This window comes from Ammospiza nelsoni, chromosome 3, assembly GCF_027579445.1.
Source record: "Ammospiza nelsoni isolate bAmmNel1 chromosome 3, bAmmNel1.pri, whole genome shotgun sequence".
NCBI lineage: Eukaryota > Metazoa > Chordata > Aves > Passeriformes > Passerellidae > Ammospiza > Ammospiza nelsoni.
The window spans coordinates 105,309,098-105,327,338 of NC_080635.1; positions in this window are offsets into that span (position 1 = coordinate 105,309,098).

Genomic DNA, 18,241 nt, shown 5'->3' on the forward strand with positions numbered 1-18,241 from the left:
GCCCCACTGCCATGCGCCGGGACCCCCAGCACTAGAACTGATTGCTCAAAGCTCCATCCAACCTGGCCTTGAGCAATGCCAGGGATGGGGCATCCACGGCTTCTCTGAACAACCTGTTCCAGTGTCTCACCGTTCTCACAGTTAAGAACTTCTTCTTGTTGTCTAACATAAATTTCCCCTTTTTCAGTTTGTACTACCACAACAAGGACAGGTGCAGAGTCCCAGCAGCTTCCCTGTCAGCCCCTTCAGACACTGGAAAGTTGCCATGAGGTCTCCACAAAACCATCTCTTCTCCAGACTGAGCAGCCCCAACTTGCTCAGCATTCATAGGGGAGATGCTCTAGTCTGGACTTGCTTCAAAACTTTCATGTTGTCCTTACGCTGGGCACACCATAATTGTACACAGTGCTACAGGTGGGATCTCACCAGAGCAGAGTAGAGGGGGAAAATCACCTCCCTGACCCTGCTGGCCACACTGCTTTTGATGCAGCCCAGGACTCATTGGTTTTCTGGACTATGAGTGCACACTGCTGGCTCGTGTTGAGTTTTTCATCAGCCATCACACTTAAGTCTTTCCCCACAGTGTGGCTCTCAGTCACTTCTCCACCCAACATGTAGGTGTGTCAGGGATTGCCACAATCCTGGTGCAGGACTTCACACTTTGCTTTGTTGAACTTCATGAGATTCACACAGCCCACCTCTCAAGTGTGTCAGGGTCCCTCTGGGGGACATCCCTTCCCTCCAGGCTGTTGAATTATTGGATGTTGTGCTTTGTGACTCAGGCCCACTCTGCTTTGTGCCTTGTTAGCTCTGCAGACATGAAGGCCATGGTGAGGTGGGTGCTGTGAGCCACCCTCTCAGGATGAGCCCCGGCTTGGTTTCTCACAGAAAACCAGGCAGTGTGTCTTGCCCTAGCCCCAGGCCAGCTGGATTATGCTTTCAATGTCATGTTTGAGTTCCTAGCATGCCATAAGGGCAGCCCTATTTTTAATTGATCTTAAAATGTACTTACTCCAGCACACTATGGTGCCTCTTGGGTTGCTACCTGGTGTATTGCAAAGGAAATGTCATATAATTTAATTTGGTGCTTTCTCTCCCAACTACCCCCCCTTCCAGTTAGAGCTTCTGCAATAATCACTGAAATTGCTGTTACTCCATCTGGTCTCCTCAGGTTTCCATCAAGGCTCCATGTTAGATGGTGCCTGGGATAACTCAGTTGCCGTAGAAAATAAAGTTGGTGACTTTTACTAGGTGGTCAAACATAATTCTAAAAATCCAGAAAATATGCAAATAGTTGCTATGTAAGGTGCTTTTTGTATAATCCTTTAATATAAATTCTATGCATTTGTAATAAATTTCCAATATAGAAATCTATAAGTTTAGTACAGAATGCGTTTTGGTTGCTAACTGCAGTGGCAGACAAGCCACCTCACAGTCCCGATTTCCACAAGGGACATGCCAGGATGACCAGCTTCCAGGTGATTTGTAGACCTGCATACACCTGTGTGCACACATACAGAAATGCACATATACACACATGTTTTATGTGCCTCAGACACCACTGTACTGTTTCAAAATAATAATTCAAGCCCCAAATTTTAAGGCACTGCTTCCATGGAAGAGGAAGCTAGACCCTTCAGGTTTCAGTGACAACAATGTAGAGTGCCTTTTGACATCATTTATCCTCACCTCAATCCTACAGTCGCATGCAAGCTCTAGAGTATTTATAAAGGTGCTTTCAATAAACACCTTCCCAGGGAGCGTCCAACTCAAAGTTTGAATTTTTAATACAAAATAAAATTGGAAACAAGAATTTGAATAAGTTTGGTGAGTCAGAAAGTAGGTTAGGGATGAAAAGTTTGTAGTTTATTTTATTTATAATATTGCTTTCATTTTAGGTTTTGTACCTCTCATGCTATCCTCTCTTTTCAAATTAAGCGAAGAGAAAATACTTGGAACACACCATTTATCTAACCCATTTAATTGGTTAATTTAACAAATTATCTAACCCCTTCTATTAGCATTCAGTCCCCTAAGAAGAGGAATGCAAAAGTTTCTATTTCTGTCTATTGTCAGCTTTAAAGAGAAAGCAAGCAAGAGACATCTGTACAGAGTTCTGTGTTTGGCCAAATTGTTCCTATCCTTTGTTTTTGTGTTGTGTGGAGGTTGAATTCTGTATCAGTGCAAAACCTAGATGGATATGAAAAGTTTTTCTCTCAGTCCACTCATCTGCCAGCTCACAGAGGCTGGAACAGATTGCTCTTAAATTTAGCATTGTCAAAGTTCTGTGTTTGGTCTGGTCTGCTGGGCTTATTCTATAAATCACAGGGAGACCTGGATACCTCCAGGTGATCCAACATATCCCCTTCTCTCCTATGATAGGTGCCTAAGGGACATGGAAGTTGTCACTGTTTGGAGGTACATCTCTCTCCACTTCAGATAGACCATCCTCAAGCTTTCAGACAGAAAATGTATGAACACATCCTTAACAAGCTAGAGAAATTACTACACCAACTCCATCATTATTCACAGAGGCTGCCCGATGGCATGTGGCATTTTAAAACTGCAGAAAGACTAGTATGTATTGAAAGGGATAGAGGGCATTGGGTGACAGTGTCCTTTTTGTCTAGGCTGCTGTCTCAAAGTCATGCTATGTGCACTCAAGATGTGCTCCAAATTACTGTCAAATTGTCATTCCACAGCCTTTGCAAAAACCAATTGATGATCTGTTTTTATTCAACAGTTATCCACATCTGGAGCTGACAGATAATTTCCAGTGAGCTATGGCACATGAACACTTTTTACATATTTCTATATCCACATCAGCAGTAAAACTAGGCATAGAATACATCCCAGAAATAGTCCACTGTTGAATGGAAATACAGTGGTAAAGCAGTACAGGAAACCTTCTGTTTGTAACATAAGAGTGAGACTTGGCTTCTCTGTGTTAATCAAACTTTGTAATCACCAAATTCATGTTTTAACAGCATCCTGCTTCTTCTTCAGGTTTTTCTCTTTATTATAACCAGTGGTATGTCTTGCCCATTAGGGGAAATCTTAACTGAAGTCAGTAGGAATACTGTTATTTCAAAAATAGGCGTAGAGCATGGAAAGCTTGTAAGTGGCATAAAAAGTTATGTCTGTGTATATGCCAAAAGTACATAAAGGAGAGATGTGACTGGTGACATTTCATGACTTTTGGCTCCCAAGACAGGTGACTAGGCCTTGATTCCACAGTCAGGTACTTCAACTGATACCAAGGCACCATTGTGATAACCAATTAAAATGTCCAGAGAGAAACTTTCTACAGGAGGAGGTAAAGATACCACACACCAGCTATTGGTCTTTGGAGGTCAAAGGCTCATTTACATTCTACACTCACAAAAGGTGTCCAGATCCACTTTTCCAGGCAAAGTGGTTGTTGGAAAAGCACATGTAGCAGAGGGATTTATAGTGAGAACAAAGAATCTGCTGATGGAGCAGTGAGGCTTACCTGAGCCTTGTGCAAACACTTAGAAGACAACTCCCAGTGGATACAGGGTAACACTTTAGTTAAGTTTGCAAACAAGGGAGGTCTGTTTTGCTGCTTCTAACATATTTATTGAGAAAACGTTTTGTAAGTAAACAATTCATGCAGGAAACTAGCTGACTTTGAAGTCAGCAGGTCCTGCTCCCAGCAGGGAACTGATCTGAATTTTGTTACCACTTTGCAAAGCTTTGTATATTAAAATGTTAAACTGAACCCTAAAAATAATGAAATCATTTTAATCAGTGAGTTATTTTTAATACAACAGACTTAGCCAAGTGCTAAGTGCAAAGCAGCACTGAGTGCGTATGCATAACACCATTGCCACTGGTGTGAATTGTTCTTTCTGGCTTCCTCTGCATCCCCGGATATTAACCCAGCATGGGAAACATCTCGCTGCCTTTTGGACCAGCATTACTGCTTTTTGATATGTGAAATTACATATATTCTTTGAAATGGAAGAGAAAGTATACTAAGTCAATGAGACTGAGTAAGTTCGTAGGTGTTCCCATGATCCAGGCCTAACAATTCTTTGGCTGATATGTTAGCTGGAACTCCTTTTTCAAAAGGAACTTTTTTTATTCCCTGTGGGGTTTTTTCCCATGTAACAATATTTTGTGTAGCATTCTCTCTTTCTCTGCTATATTCTATGAAAATGCTGTATTGTGTAGTTGATCATATTTACTGCATTTTAGCTTTATTTTCTTGTATTTTATCAAAAGATAAAAGAGAAGAATGTGCCACAGTACAAGTATGTGCTTAAATTTTATATGCTATTAAACAACTGCTGTGTTTCATTTGTGTCTCTGCTGCTTGTTACTAGTTCTTGGTAGATCACATTGAATTTAGGCTATAGATTTATTGAGCAAGGGTGATGTCTTGCTTTGTCTCCCATAAAGTCCCTAGTATACATAATTTTATATATTTATATATTATGTGACAGTAACAGATTCAGCATTTGAATGGTTAACCACTGCCCTTGCTGTGTAAATACTCCACATGATATGTAATTAAGCTTTAAGAAAAAAGCATAAAGATTGAGAAAATGCTGATTTATCAAAATACAGTATTACCTGGACATATCATGGTTAAACATCTTTCTTCTTTCCTTTTTGTCTTCCTGCAGAAATATGAGCAGTATTCCTAAAGCCTGGAAAGGATGTGCTGACTGAAGTCTTTATGAGATTTTTAATGAGGATTAGGGAATCTGAGATAGCAAAATCTACTGTATACAAGGAGGTTGTTGTGCAAGAATCTTCAGACAAGTTTTAGACCAGAATCCTTTGTCAGCAACAGTAGGATCCATTAAGGATAATATGCTAATTTTAACCAGCAATAGCCTTCATATAGGGATCTAAAGAGACAGAGATAGATACAATCTTATTAAGCTTTTGCGTTGACACTGCACAGCTTGTTCCTGCATTCAACTGAAATTTAAGAGCGGAGCTGTAAAACCTATACAGCATTTTAGGAAGATATACAGTAACGTTGAAACCTGAATAACAATTGAAAGAATGAGTAGGAAATTCCCTTAGCCCTTGGGCTACCACCATTTTTCTCTTCCAGCAGACAAGTAAATGCTCTAGGTGTCTATGCCATAAAAAATTTTCCCAGAGGCAATTCTGGCAAAGCACCTACTTTCTTCAAACCAGACTTGCTGCTTTAACCTTCTGAATGTCAAATTTCTAAAAGTAAGTGCTCCTGGTGCACTGCTGGCTGTTTCTACTCTAGGCTTTCCTTGCAGCCTGCCAGCAGTGCAGAGAGGTATCACAGGCAGGTACACTCAAGGAGTAGGGACAATTGATTCCTTCCTTATAACAAGAGAGCTGTAAGGTACATTTAAACAATGTCTCATTGTAATTTCACAATGGAAAGAAAGTTCTAACAATTAGAAGGATAATTAGTGTTTTATGAGACATGATATTGACTGGTAGTAATTGTTAATCAGCTCAAGTATCATTTATCATGCCAGTAATTTTTCTTTAGAAATTTATCAGTGATTTAATATTTTAATGTATAATGGCTGTAAGAACTGTCTGGAAGCAAGGAGCAGATGATGGGTAGTTTTGAGATAGATGAGTAAAATGTCCACACTGCATTTTTCAGCACTAAAACCAGGGGAATAGATACAGCTGCAGTGCAGTACTTCAATGTTTGCACATCTGAGTCATATTGATCTCAACAGAGATATGTCATTAAGCCTCACAAAAAGACATTGTCATCCTCTCATCAAGCATCACACAACTATTTTAAACTCTCTACAATGCATTCATATGACCAGAGATATTTTTATAGATCAGTTGTGTTCCATAGCTACAAAACAGTGGTTCGTCCACTGCTGTCACATTTCACAATAGCATGATCAGTCAAATCAGAACTTAGCAAAGCTGAAGAGTTACAGATGCTTGACAGTTAGATGATTCCACCAAGAAATCTTGAAAAGCATTGAAAAGAAACCTGGAAAGCATTGAAAAGTACTGTAAAGTTCCTATTGCTGCTCAAATTGGATCAATGTTAGCATTGTTATCAGCAGCACTGAGTGCAGAAGCTGGAGGTTCATTGCAATGTCTTAAGCTTCTGATATGGTACATCAGATGGGCAAAAGTTCTCTTTCAGAAAGAGCATGTGCATCCACAGATGCAGAAAAGCTGCTTTCAGCCATGTAAATATGCCAACAGTAAAACCATATGCTTATTTAGTATCTTTCTTCATTGCTAGGGATACTACATGTATGAAAAGTAAAATTGATGGATCAAAAGACAATATAAGAAAAGGTGTCTATAAAAGTTAAGGTTATGGTGCTTGATGTATTTTATTAAAAAAAGAGAGACAAGGAAATATACAAAGCATTTTGAAAAGCTTATTTTGTGATGGAACGGTTCAAAATATATATTAGAATTCAGCATCCTATTTTGTTGCCTTCTTTTAAAACAAAATTACTCCTGAATTTTAGTGAAGGAAAGTTTGGAAGGTCCAAATATTTGCAAGATTTAAAAAGTCATGGGAAATCTACCACAGCTTGGGCAGTTAATGACCTAATGACCTCCTGGTTAACCTAATGAATCCTCTTCAACAAGCAAGGGCACAAAAAAGGAAGTTATCTTCTCAAAGAGATAAGGTCAATTTGCCAGCAGAAATAATCCTCCTCTCAGAGTTGAGGAAAAATGGTTTCCGGTTGTCCATCTGAGCTTGTCATTCAAGCATTTTTCCAAACTGTAGAGAAAACTAGGGAAATGGATTGAGAAAGAGGGCTCATCTTGCTAGGGCAGGTGTGTAAAGCTGGCAAGAAGTCTCCAGTTCTGATCTTTGTCCTTTTTGTCTTGAGCAGATAATGTGTAAGTAAAGAAAGTGACACTTCCCTAAATACATAAGCTTTTAGCAGCCAGTCTCAGGAAAGACTTAATGAGCTTCAGCTTTTAACTAGAAGGTTGTATCCACCTTCTTTCCCTGCTATACCAACAGCTAAAACATATGCTGTGTGTGTGTGCTTGTAAATTCCATATGTGCAGACGCACATAGGAACACTCCTGATCTCTTTAATTTGTGCAAGTCCCTTAAGTGTGGATATGGTACAAATACAAAATAGCACAGTGCACAGCCAAATGTCTGACCCAAGCCTTCTCTGCTTAATAATGAACTTGCTACAGCAATAGAAACAACTGGACTAAGTTGCTTCTGAAGTATGCATGGGCACCATGTTGGCATTCAAATGACCAGAATATAAAAGCCGTGGGTGAGTCTGGGGTTTTTCCATTCTTGGCTAATAATTATACTGGAATTTTCCTTAGCAGGCTGGATACTCTATTTCCATCTTACAGCTGGTTAGAAACAAGCAAGCTGTTAGTTACAAGTAAATTGGGTCAGTTTATTTAGCTATCTCCTTCTGTTTTGCAACCTTCTAGCTTTTGAAATTGTCATATTTTCTTGCAATAATTTGGCTGGTTTCCCTAATTGATAAAGTATGTTCATGATCTAGATCATATTTATAAATAGAGTGCTAATGGGAGGCAATATCAAGCAACATGATGTCGTATTGGTACACAGGGGAATTGTAATGGGCAGAACACCTACATGTAAGTTCTCCATTAAACACTGCCAGGAAGAAATACAGGAAAATGGAAGTAAATTCTAGCTGATCCTAAACAAGAAGAACTAGGCATTATTTTAAAATAATTCCTTTTCTGCATCCACACATCATGATTGCTTTGGATAGGTCTTACAGCATAATGGGAGGTGCTGGTTCCTAGCTATAAAATTACCAGCACTGAGAAACTTCAAGACCACAGGTATGTTCAGGCTGAGTCAAACACAACAGAGTCACACATTGTTAAACCTGCATGGTCTCTGATTTTATCAGCTCTGGGTTGATTCCTGGTGTGTTAATGAAGACTTAGGCACAGTTTTCTTGATCAACGTAAGGCTCATAACTTGTTACTTAAGCAGTAAAGAAAGGTTTCATTTTTTTTGAGCTGTTGCATCTGATACCTCAATTATTCATCCTGGGAATTAATGTACAATTAACATGAATTTGTGCTGTCATGGAAATCGATGGTTACATTAATTTGGATGCAATTGTTGAAAGAATTTTGAATAATGAAAAGGCTGATAAAAATATCTTTGTATTGGACACAGCTCAGACTGTGTAAGGAACAATTTTTTAAATGTAGAAATATCTTCATATTTGTTCCATTGTCCCTTCAGTTTCAGGCTACTAGGCACTGTGTGCCAATGACTTCCCCTAATTATGATCATTCAATAGTTTTTGACTACAAGTATATATAAAAGAATTGGCCTGCTTCTATATTGATTTTTACACTTTGAAGTGACTGGAATTAACCCATTATAAAGTAGCATAAGGAAGATCTTAGGTAGGTCAGTTCTTCCTGAAGGTTTTTCCTCCAGCATATCATGAGATTTGTCAGGGAGTTACTGGTAACACAATTAATTAGCTTATCCAGAAACAAGGTAACAGTGTGCAGTTGCTAAGAACACTGGAATAAGTTTTTCAGGGCTGAGTGATTTTATTCTTAGTTTTTAAATAGAGCAGTTTCCCGAGAAGACTGGTGTTTGTTTTGGATCTGTTGATTTCTCTGTTCCTGCATCAAAGGCTTTCCTTACTGTTTGGAGGACATAGCTAGAGATCACCAGTCCAAGCATGAAGCTGCAATGACGTCTGCAGCTCCTGCATGAGTCTGGGATGCACAGAAAACTGCATGTGTGAGAGCAGCCCACTACCTCCACACAGGGGACACCAAGTTATTTGGAATAACCAGCAAAATTAAACAGGGTTGGGGTTTTTTTGCTGCCTGCTGTTATCTTCCAGTACTCATTAATGAAATATATTTATCATTGTTTATGATTTTTCCCCTATTCTATTATTATAACCCTTTAGACAGAGTGTTGTCCTGTCCCTGGCTTCCTGATGATCACTTATTCTGGGCACATAGTTCTGAAGGTGGCATTGTTATTGGCTGAACCTACTAACTGCTTGAGAAAATGTTGATTACTTCCCATTCCTGAAAATTAATCCTGAAACCTTCCTGAACTATATTAATCAACTCCTTTAACTTTTTCTCCAGTGGAGAAGGTGGAGGCCAGCAGTGTCATCCAAGAGCAGGTGCTCCTCCCTGCCTCATTAGCACCTTGCCTTCTTCAGCTGCAAAATCCCCAAACTCAAGAGGGCTATTTATAGCTTTTACAAAGCTCCCTTGGCCTGTCCTGTGTCTCAGCCAACCATTTGTCTGCCTCTTCCATGGTGTTAAATCAGCCCCTCGTGACAGCACCCTCAAGACGCGCAGAAGCAGCGACTCTGGGATGTCATGGCAGGCGTGAAGGAGATGGATGGCAGCTGGAATGGGGGACCAATGGGAGCATTTAAACACACCAGCTTCTGAGAGACTGAGTCAGAAATCGGGAGAATAAGAATGATCAAAGGGGAACAGGAAGGCGTAGGAGCGGGGAGGAGCAGGGACTCCCATGAATAAGAACTGGATGTATCTCAAGACAGGAGGATAATGTCATAATGCCTACAAAGCAGATAATGGTAACAAATTACTTTTAATTTTTTAATATGTGTGTCCAGAATGTATTATGTTCAGAGTAAGAGAGGGCACTTAGCCCTAATAATAGAAGCCATGCTAAGGGAAAAAAAAGGGAATATTTTCTTCCCTGCATTTGCAATAATTATCTTCTGACAGTTATCCTTGCACGATGTCCCAAAATCAAATACTGCTGTTGCATTGTGATGAGCAAGAATCTTTGTAGTCCTCTGCCTCAATAGGTATGTCTCAACAGCTGTCCCTGTGGTTTCAGGGTACCTGTGGATGACGTTTCTTTCCATAAGCAAGGCAGCACAGCCTGACTAGCCAAGCGTGTTACTCTCAAGAACCAGGCCAACCTACCTCCATACACATGGGATACTGGGAATAAGAATCAGTGTTTCAGGATGGAATGAAAAATGCTGTGTTTCTAATGACATTAGGGGTAACCACAATGACAAGTGCTTTTTTATGACATTAAAAAGTAGGAACCTTTAAATGTTGATAGCAGAGGTGTGCAGTGCAAGTTAATTTTCAGCACATTGGAAATGAGTCTGTACATCCTCCTGCTTACAGTAATAGCTATGCACACACGTGGAAATCAAATGCTCTAGGTAATAACACCCAGGTTGGCTGCAGCCAGCTGAGTGACCTTACATATCTATCACTTATCTATGTATGCAGATGCTCCCCCATCTAAAAGGAGGATTAATGATGTTACTTCAGAGAGCTAATGAGAGAATGAACCACTTAATGTTTGATTCACAAGAGCTGTAAAGCATGATATAGACAGTGTTTGTTTTTAATTCCTCCCTCTATCATTCTGGCTAATAGGTAGTATTTTTCATATTCATGCCATTATTAAAATCATATTCTATTTCCTAGATAATCCAAAGCATCTTTCTTATACTCTTTTTTCTTGCTTCTTTTCCACTGAGCATTTTTCCTTCAGGCTACCTGGGTTGCAGAATCTCAGTTTAACAATATGCATTGGTTAGAAGATACAGGTGGGTAGGATCATGTGTGTGTCCCCTTCCCACAAGAGTCACAACCAAAGGACTTTATTCTCCTCTTACAATACCTAATGATCGCTGATTTTTCTTCCGTTTCAGGATCTCATTATTGAGATCCAGTTTACTCTTCTGGATGGAAATTGTTTAAAGGATCAGACTCAGAATTTTTCCTCCCACTTCTATAAAGCTGAAAGTGGTTGTTCTCAAACAGTGTCTGTCCACATCTGGATAGAGCATACAGGCTTTTCCATCTGGTTCTTGCACCAGCTAACAAACATGAAAAGACATCATCTGCAAATGATATGAAGCATCATGTGTCATTTCTTTCTTATTTAATACCAGGGGACTTTGCAAATATTTTTACAGAGTCTTAGAACCACCTGTATAAAAATTGGTTCATATTCAAAAATGACAGATCACCTGTGCTTGTTAAAATAAAAAGTAGCAGCAATTACACACTTGTGATACAAATAAGAATTCTGATCTCTGTTCTTCTGCTTCTTTTTTGTTTTCATTTTTTCCAGTAAAATTTCTCAATGTCAAACCCATACATTCATTGAACAAATCAGGCTATGTCCTGTCCTATTACAAGCATAAGTGTTCCAGGAACATAGTTTAAGGATGAGGCAGGTCCCATTTAGAACTCCCGAATGGCTCTTGTATTTCCTTTAAGACAAAAAACAATAAATCACACTTTTATTTCCTTCTGTTACAGGCTATTAGCCTTGCCAATGTAAGATGCTTTCTTATAGCAACTGAGAGAGCAGTTCATTTGAAGCCTGCATTAAAAATGTGTTTCCACACTACTCTCTTTCCAGTCCACCCAGTTAGAGAGTTTCTTTTTACATCTGACTTTCCATCTGGATTCAGAGCATTCTGAAAAATCCGTTCTCCCTCTTCCAGGGGTTAAATTTCTGCTAACAAATATGGACTATTTGATATGAAAACCATTATTGTTTGATATGTCAAATAAAACATTTGTCAATCAAAAGTCTTTAAGCACTGGGCTGTGTGACATTTACTCTTTTATAAACCGACAAAGTCCCTGGTGGCATGCCTTTCTTCCTCTCATTTAAATAGTGGTAGAAGAACAAATCACACTTCAGGGCAAGTTGATAACTGCCAGTCACGATTTCTGCCTTGTTTACTATAATGAGCAGGGTAATAAATGCATCTGACCATTTCAGCTGGCATTTGCATAGATGAATGATTTGTCCAGTCAGTCGCTCTCCAGTGATTTGGGCCTTTTTGTCAGCACAAAGAGCATTCAGTCTCCCTGGAATTTACAGCAGCCAAGCTCTCATTAGCAAACATCCTTTACCATGAATGATTCAAATAATTACCACTGAAATAATAAACTGTTTCACAAAAACATTTTATTTGATGGCTCCAAACATCAACTTTTCTGAATTGTTGACATTCAAATAAGCCAGAGAGCTTTATTGTTGAGCAACAATGATTCCCTTGTAAAAGGGTGGGCATTGTTTTACCTCCAGCAGACCTTTAAACTTGGCCAGATATCAAATGTGTCCCTCAAACAGCCAGCCAACATGCTGGGTAATTGGAGGGCACGTACCAGATGGAGCCATAGTAAAACTGTATGTTCAGGCTCCCAACTAATTTTCACTAGATTTACTAAGGATATTGTGAGTGTAAAATTCCAGACTAATTAGCAGCAAGTTATCTCTTTGCTTCTACAGGAGTTCTGTAATTATTAAATGGGTCTGCTTGCACTGAGTGCTCAGTTCTGGGTTCTCTTCTGTAATGGCATTCTAGTGCATAATTAAGTGTTATTTGATATAGTTTTGGAGTTCAATCAAATGAGCAAGCAACAATTATATCCCATTATGATCTCCTCTAGTGCCTGACAGTGGGAATGATGTCACTGTATTTCCAAACCCATGAGGCAAAAGGAATTTCCTGCTATCATTCTCCTTACCCTATTAGCATGCATAATTAGGAAAGTTTTATTAGTTAATTTAGAGTAAGGCCATTTACTACAGCTTTTCATAGGCTGCAGGAATGTATTCAGTTTTCACTGCAGCATTGTTTGTATGGGTATGTGCATGAAATTATTATCTTAATATCAAGAGAACGGGATTCAATTGCACATTTTATACTTCTCTTAACTGTAAGAAAACAAAATAGAACAACAGAAGGGGGAAATATTTTACTCATTATAGCACATTCTTCATTGCATGATTTCACTTTCACATTATGGTCAGGTAGGTAACAGTAATCTCAAACAGCCTAATACCTGAGACCTTGATATTCAGAAATAGAATAACTGAGCCCTGATTTTCATTTACAGGCCCTTTATATTCCTCTGGCAAGATAAATTTCTTCTGCTGCCATGGAGAGGTAGAGAGCTCTTAAAATATGTGAAAGTCAGGCCAGTAAAATTAAATACATTAGAACACATGACTGTTATTTGCAAGCCATAAAGCACACTCCCTAAGATATAATGTCTAATAATTGTCCTGAGTCAGGAAGGCAAATATTTAGAACTCAACTTTTCACACTAAGGTATTTGCAATAGGATGAACAAAATCTGCCTCATTTTTATTCACCCAAAGGTAATTGCCCATTACAACATCCACATTTGGGGCTATATATTCTATTTAAGCATCAAGCTTTGTGAGCTGAACCCAAGTGAGCAAAGTAACTTAGATAAATTGAACACCATCTTTGAGCTTTCCAAATTTGTCCATGGGCATTTCTTCTTCATCCGGCCAAGACCATTCAAGTTCAGTCTAGTTTAGTTATTTTTTATTTCCTCCTGCTGCTTCTCTAATCTATAGCTAGTACCTAGTTTAAATAGACTATTTCTCATCCTCCTTTTTGACTTTTCAGGTGCAACATTAGAAGGAAATCAAGAAATCCCTTAATAATTCACTTTTGACTGATATATAGGGGTTTTTTGCTTAAATTTCTGTTCCATTTTGGTGCTGATGGAGCTAAGGAACAGACAGAATTGGCTGGGGCCATTTACAGATGACCAAATGTGAAGAATATTTTCTATACCTTCTGATAGTTTCATGTTCTTTTAGACTGAGAGGAGCTTGCTCTCTTGCAATGAAGAAGAGTAAACAGTTAAAAGCACTGCTGCTTACTAGAACAGTCCAATGAACATGTCAGCAGGAGGAGAACCTGCATGTTTATATTTAACTCACAGTTTGCTCGCTGTAGTTCTTCTGTAGTAAATTGTTCATGCTGTTACCATCCTGCCAGTGAGGCACAGTGAATGTTCTGCTTCTGTCACCACCAAACGAGACTGTAAAGTTCAGTTAATTAATGACCTATTCAATCTCAAACTGCAGACATCTCGGACATCACCACAATTTAAACAGCAGTAAAAAAACATCCTGTTTCGATGAGAGAAAAAAACTCCTGAATTTAAAGTGGGATTCAGCTCCAGATGTAGTTGTGTAGGAGGCAGGTGTGTAAACTCTCATCTGAGTGAGTTGAGACCTTGTTAATACTGTCAGAGGATATGGAGAACAAAGTCAAGTCTCTGTTGACTATAAAGAGTAGAACTCTACAAGTTACAAAGGAAGATGAGGTGTCTTGTTCACTGGTAGAGATCTCCATGTGGACACCTGAGTCTCAGTTTAGTTACTTAAATATAGGCACTTTGTGTTATTTTAAATATTCTGTGGAATCTAAGCCATCTGTACAGGGCTCTGAGCAATTTCCACACCTCTGGAACAGCAGCTGGAGGCTTAGTGCAAGCAAAATACCACTAAAACTCATGTCTGCCACTCTAAAAAAAGTATTTTAATTCCTCCTCAGGCCTACAAATCCATAAACACTGAAAATTCTAGCTTTGACAAAACTGGAGCACCCTAAGTAGAGTTGTTTTTAGACAGAGTAGCAGAATAGGTGCCTGTCTAATGCTGCACACTGCTGCTGGCAGGAAAATAGCATGCAAAGGACCATTTACATAATACTCAGCTCCTTGGGTGCATGGTGCCTTCCTCACATCTCCCCAGTCAACCTCCACTGCTGCTCCCATTTCTACCTGGTAGGGGAGTAAAAGGTACGGTCCCAGTAACTGCTTACAGGAAGAGGTTGTATTTTATTTTTCCAGTTCACTTTGTTGTGCTTATGTAGGGGGATAGAATATAAGAAAATAAAGATAGTGTAGAAAGTAATCTTACCCCTAAGGAGTTGCAGCTGGGCCAATTATCAAAGATTAGGAACAGGCCTGACTTTACCAGGCCACAGCTGTAGCCAATGAGAAGAAGATGCTATAAATGAGTGGGGTGGGTCCTTGAGAAGGGAACTGGAGTCAGTGGCTGCTTTGTGAAGGAGAAAGAGTCAGTGCTCTGAGGAGATGCCCATGAGAAACAACAAGAAGGTATGGAACTTTTGTGATAAGGAGACAACAGTATGGAGCCCCTGCAATAAGATGGTAACATGATTTAATCATCAAGGCATTGCAACTCCTTTTAATTGTAAAATGCAGCTGCAGTTTATTAGGAAAATATTTTTTAAATTTCTCATGTGTTTTCATTTCTAATTAGGAGATTTCCTACACTATGTCTGACTGTTGTTCACTTTTACAACAGACAAACATAGTAATATTAAGCAAGCCTGAAAAATGCCCCCTTTTTTCATCCACTGCTGTGACAAGATTTTAACTGGTAGATTTAAAACTTTAAACACAGAAGACTTTCTGTAAGTGTGTTTTGTTTGCAGCTATATTATCTGTAGTAAAATTGGCAAATTAAAAATGGACTTGTAAACTACCCAAAAGCTGTCAATCTGGAAGTGCTGGGTTTTTTGAGTTTAATTCAGACCATTTCAAGTCATATTTTAGTGAAGCACACCCTAAATTTATCATGAGTAGATATCAAATAATTTTCTGTCCCATGTAAAACTTGTTCTGAATACGGAAATATTACTTAGAAAAATGCCTACCAAAATTTTATATGACTTCTCAAATGGAAATAAATATCAATTTATTTTAAGCCATTTCTTATCCTTTTAATTTACCAGTGAGGTTCTTCTTGAGAAGAACCAGTTACACAACAAAAGTAAACTTTTCATTAGAGCTATCACATATTATAATATTCCTAATTTCAGACAGGCAAACAAACTTAATTAACAAAATTAGTTTTCAGTGATATCCAGGGTAAGTTAGGAGCTTAATGTGACATACATGGTTCATACTGCAGTCAGTGCTAGAATGACTTAAGGTATAAAGTATTGCACAGAATGTGAAGGATTTCAAGGTAATGCAACTTTAGAGTTATGCTCCAGTTAGCCCATTGGTCTGTGTGTACTGGATGTTCATACTTTTATCATTGTGGTCTTTTCCTGAACACCCTGGCCCTTCTTTGGCAGTATATTTAGGAACTGTCAGAGTTAGGAGTACACTAAAGTACATTGGGTGACTCAGTTTTGTGAGACTGTTCTCTACTTGAACTCTTTGGCAAAGTTTCAGTGAGACCTGAGGGGGGAAAAAAGACATTTCTCATAGGAAGCAAACTTCCATCTTCCAGGATGGATGCCTTCACAAATGATGTGTTCATAACCAGGGGCAAATGCTCAGCTTGCTATTGTCACATAAACAAGCACCAGGGTCTGTTGATCTGGGCAACAATAAGATGCTAAAAACCTGATTTCTCTTCTTTTGTGGGTAAGTCACAACAAGTGACCATTTATGAAGTCTGTCCTCAAATCTCATGACTCTGAAGTCTGTGTTCTTTGTGTATGCAGATTTACTGTTTAAGAGCTAAAAAAAGCTCAACAGGCTCTGAACAATAAATAAATCCCATTACTGAATTTTCTTCTAAGTCATGTCCTCTGCAAAACTGTCTGACTCCTCCAGAGGTGAGTCATTTGGCCTGAAATCTCCTTGTCAGTGAGCCAGATCCTGCCTTCTTTTCTGTCCCTCCTGTAATGATCCCTGGCAATTCCCCAGTGCAGAAAGTGTAAATCAGCCCATGGCTGTGCCTTTGCCACAGGGCAAGTGTTCTCAGAGGTCCTGCTAAAGAGCATTTCAGCTTCCTTGCTTCTATGCAGTCCAGGCCTTGCTAGGATGCTAAGCCAGTTTCCTAATGCTGCAGAATCTGCATTTCCTACATTTGTACTGCTCTTATGTCTGTGCCATATAGTCTCAGATGAACAAATGTAGTGAAGAGAAGGAGATGGTGGCTCATGAGTGGGAGAAATTGTATTTAATGTGCAAACTGTGCATAGTGGCACAGACCATAGCCAGTACACAAGGTTGTCAAAGCAAAACAGCTACAGATGGCAGGGAGTGGAAGAGCTCCTGTGGCACCCAGATTAACCAAAATTAAGAAGATAACAAAATCACAATATTGTTTATTTTCATTCCAGTCCAAATCCTAAAACTTCCACATCATCTTCTACAGCCATTGACCTGACTCTGGAGTTGGAGAAGTACTGGAAAATAAAAGAGGAGCTATGCAAAAAGCTTAACATAGAGATATTATGCCTTATCCTTTAGATCTGTAACAACTGAAAATGCAGCCTGTTAAGCCTGCAGAGCCCTCCATCCTCAGAAACCCAAGTGTTTCCAGGGAATCCTCCCTATCCAGCACCAAAGTTGTTGCTGTAGAGCTGGTTTGCAGTGGTAAGAGTGATGCTCTGCCTTTCTGAGACACAGTACTGTGAGCACAAAAAGAGCTTCTTCCCTTTCCCTCTCATCTGCCCTCTTTCCAGGAGAGCAGCAGCTGCTGGACTTTGCCTTGAAACCTTCCCCCTGCACTGAGCATCTGCACTGCACATTCCCTAAGCTTGATTTAACTTTGCTGGAGACAGCAAGGAGTTAAACTCCCACTGTACTGAATGAAGCTGTACAAAAAGGATGTGACTCCCACATATCCCAAACTTTCAGATGCCAAGCATATTTTCTTGAATGAAAGCTCTTTTGGTATTTTTCATTGGAGGAGGGAAAATGCATTTCAGAAGAATCAAAACCAACAAAGAGATTACAGATAGCCAATATAACACTGCACATATTATGATGAACGAGTACAGTAAACATGGATGGCTAATTAAGGGAATTCTTGAGGATGTCTTGAAACAGGATTGCTGTATACATTTCTGATGAGCCATCCTTTAAAGGATTCACATTCAGGAAGTACAATGGAAAGTCTTGTTCTTCCTACCAGAACTACTTTATCAAAAAGCTAAAGTCATTTTTATTATTTACTGAGCTCACAGTAGTGATCAGAGTTTCCAGGTGTTAATCTAGCTGCTTAACAAATCTTGCTAAAGACAGCTGCTGACTCAGATTTCTCAGGGAGAAAAGCAGAAGGAGATACTCCTCTCATCTCTTTCCAGATCATCCACCTGGGTTTCTTTGGGGCCAAGTAGCATCTCTGCAGATCTTAGATGCAGTCATTACTTCCTCCATGTATTTCTTCAGTTTGAACTACTGGGTTAATATGAAATTTGTGCTGCAGCTCACTAGAGCAGTGTTTTTTACAAAACTGAGTGCAAAATCTTCCATCCTGCCTTTCAGGGACAGACCTGAAGGGGAATCCAACCAGTAAGTGCCTTGTCTGTGAACATTTGCCTGCAGTGACCCCAAGCAAAGCCAGCAGTGGGAAGGCAATTTGGAGGGTGCATAACTGGGGCCCTTCTTTGCTCTTCATTCCTTCAGTAGTGCAGTTTGACTCCTACAGAAT